Raw genomic sequence first — 3790 nt, 5'->3', positions numbered from 1 at the left:
TCCAAATGGCAAAACCTCCACGCTCACCGATGCATGACCTCATCCATCTAACCACAAAATGGCTACAGCCCAAGACGGTGACAGGACCACAGATCGTGGAAAGAGTCATGATGGACCGGTATCTGCGGTCGCTACCTGCATCTCTGCACAAGTGGGTGAGCCATGCAGACCCTAAGTCCATAGACCAGCTAGTCAAACTGGTGGAGAGATACGTGGCAGCTGAGGAGCTGTTGAGTCTTCCCCACTGAGCCCCGGTGTCGCAACGGCAAACTCCCATCGGCACTGGTAAGACTGTTCCAGGGGAGAAGGGTGCTGGACGATGGAATGTACTCAAGACTGAGGGTGAGGAACCTGGAGACAGGCCAGCCAGGCAAGGAAGGTTGCTTCCCCATAAAAGACTAAATTATAATGTGATTCAGTGCTTCTGATGTGGTGGCTTCGGCCATATTGCAGCTAATTGTTCTCTTACCTCTGAACTTATGCAATGTGATACTGCTCATGTATGCTGCAGGGGGTCTTTCTTTGCACAGCCAGCCTTTACTGCTGACCGGTGGGCTGAGACTGATAAGCACATGTGTGTACTCACTGTAGAAGGCAACCGTGTAGAGGCTCTGTTAGATTCTGGTAGCCTGGTGACACTTATGAAAGCTGAGCTGGTGAACCCCTTGAAGTGTAAGGGGAAAACTGTTGGTGTGACCTGCATACATGGGGACATTCGCAATTATATTACTGCAGAAGTGAACATCGAGACACCATGTGGTTCCGTGATAGTCTCTGTGGGTTTGGTACATGGCTTAATATATAATGCAATATTGGGGAGAGACTTTGCTCACTTCTGGAAGTTGTGGGAAAAGCCGATTTTGCACAGAGGCAAATCACCATGACTCATCTGAGAAGGTTACTGGAATAGTAGCAGAGGAAGTTTCTTCAGAGTCAGAGATGTTCCATTTTTCTAGTATGATTGGTGAACTGGAGAATGCGGAGCGTGATGGTGGCTCGCCAAGTGATGTGCCTCCCACTGAGGTGGGAAGTGTTGTTGAGCCAGTTGATCATCTGCCTGATTTAGAGGTCAGAAGAGAGGTCTTTGTCGTGGAGCAGTTAAATTACCCTACTCTGGTAAAAGCCAGGGAGAATGTCAAAGTGATCAATGGTAAACCCATAGACCCTGATAGTCCTTTGTCATATCCTCACATGGCAGTATGTCAGGGTTTGTTGTATCAGGTGACTAAGAAGGGGAAGATATTGTGGAACAATTAATAGTTCCCAAAGCTTACAGAAGAACAGTGTTGGATCTAACCCATGGTCATATAACGGCAGGCCACCTAGGGACAAAAAAAACCACTGAGCGAATTATGCAGAGGTTTTTTTGGTCAGGGTCCATAAAGAGGTATCTGACTATTGTGCATCCTACCCTGAATGTCAGTATCATGCTCCAAGGCCACATTTCAAAAGTCCCCTGGTTCCGTTTCCCATTATTGAGGTTCCGATTGAAAGAATAGCTATGGATTTGGTTGGGCCATTAATGAAATCTGCCCGGGGCCATCAATATATTCTGGTGATAATGGATTACGCTACCAGGTACCCGGAAGCGATACCATTATGCAATACATCAACCAAGACCATTGTTAGAGAATTAGTCCATGTCTTTAGCAGGTTGGGAATACCTAAGGAGATCCCGACTGACCAAGGTACCCCATTTATGTAAAAAATCATGAAGGAGTTATGCCGCCTGTTTAAAATTGACCAGTTAAGAACCTCTGTGTATCACCCCCAGACCGATGAGTTAGTAGAGAGGTTTAATAAAACTTTAAAACACATGCTAAGGAAAGTAGTGGACAAAGGCCCTCATTCAGAGCCGTACGCTCTGAGCAGAGCGCACGCTCTGCATGAGGGCCGGGCTCCTTTTTCATGGAGCGTCCTCCTGGACGCTCGTATAGCTGTGGGTCACCACCCACAGGCTATACGAGCGTGCATTTTGATGGCCGCGATGGTCGTGACCATCGCGACCATCGAAATTGCGAGCCGGAGCCTGCGGTTGAGGTTTTCAACCGCAAGCTCCGGAGTGATTTTGGCTCTATCAGAGCCAAAATCACTCCCACTGACATCACTAGTGATGTCAGTGGGCCGGCTTCTGACGGGAGGCGTTCCCGTGGGAACGCCCCCGTCAGGGAGGCACGCCCCCGGCACGCCCACCAAAGGGGGCGTGCTGTCAATCAACATTGACAGCACGCCCCCTTTGATCGGACACAACGAGCGAAGGAAAGTCCTTCGCTCGTCGTGTCTGGCGCATGCGCACGACGGAGATCCCTCCGTCGTGCGCATGCTCAGTGCAGACCATCGACCCACTTGCGAGCGTACAGCCGCTCGCGAGTGGGTCTGAATCAGGCCCAAAGATGGTAGAGATTGGGATTACTTGTTACCTTATTTGCTGTTGGCCATAAGAGAGGTTCCCCAATCCTCCTCAGGGTTTTCCCCTTTTGATTTATTGTATGGGAGACATCCAAGGGGATTACTTGACATTGCCAAAGAGACATGGGAGGGGCAGTCCAGTCCGTATAAAACAGTTATTGAGCATGTTTCTCAAATGCAAGAAAGAATTGCTGCTGTGGTGCCGATAGTAAGAGAGCACTTGGAACAGGCCCAACAGGCACAGCAGAGAGTATACAACCGCAATGCTCGCATACGCAACTTTGCTCCTGGGTACAGAGTGTTGCTGTTGGTTCCCACAGTAGAAAGTAAACTTTTGACTAAATGGCAAATCTTAGAAAAAGTTATAAAGTTTACCAGCCAGGGAAAAGCAAGCCAGGACAGATATACCATGTAAATCTTATAAAACCCTGGAAGGATAGAGCAGCACTGTCAGCCATTCGAGCCCCTCCAGTAAACCCAGGGCCCATGGTACCCAAAGTGACAGTGGCAAAAACTCTGTCAGCCAGTCAACAGCAGGAAGTTAAGGATTTTCTGATCAGAAATAGGGTGCTGTTTTGCAATGACTTCCAGAAATTGAACAGTGTGTCAAAGTTCAATGCCTACCCTATGCCTAGGGTGGACAAACTAATTGAAAGGCTGGGGACAGCCAGATATTTAACTACTCGACTTAACCAAAGGGTATTGGCAAGTGCCGGTAACTGAGAATGGCCAAGAAAAGACAGCTTTTTCTGCACCAGGGGGGTTGTTTCAATACAAGATGTTGCCCTTTGGGCTACATGGGGCACCTGCTATCTTTCAAAGAATGATGGATAGGATTCTAAGGCCCCATAGACAGTATGCTGCTGCTTATCTGGATGATGTGGTCATTCATAGTTCTGATTGGCAGTCTCACTTGCCCAGAGTACAAGCAGTGTTGGACTCCATCTATAAGGCAGGTTTGACAGCCAACCCAAAAAAGTGTTGTCTGGGCATGGAAGAAGTAAAGTATCTTGGGTACACCATTGGCAGAGGTTTCATAAAGCAACAGCTCAATAAGATTGAGGCAATACAAAACTCGCCATGACCTCTGAATAAGAAGCAGGTGAGAGCCTTCTTAGGGATCACTGGGTATTATAGGAGGTTTATACCCAATTTTGCCACCATTGCAGTCCCACTGACTGACCTTACCAAGGGCAAACAGAAAGTCATGTTGGAATGGGGTCCTGAAGCAGAGAAGGCTTTCCAGGAGTTAAAAATAGCGTTATGCACCCAACCAGTTCTGATGACCCCTGATTTTGACAGAGAGTTTGTTGTACAAACCGATGCGTCCGATGTAGGCATTGGAGCGGTCCTGTCCCAAAGCAAAGAGGGTGAAGAACAC

Source organism: Taudactylus pleione, unplaced genomic scaffold, assembly GCF_031769625.1.
Source record: "Taudactylus pleione unplaced genomic scaffold, aTauple2 ptg000190l, whole genome shotgun sequence".
Lineage (NCBI taxonomy): Eukaryota > Metazoa > Chordata > Amphibia > Anura > Myobatrachidae > Taudactylus > Taudactylus pleione.
The sequence above is the reverse complement of the archived record's forward strand: the minus strand, read 5'-3'. Positions refer to the sequence as shown.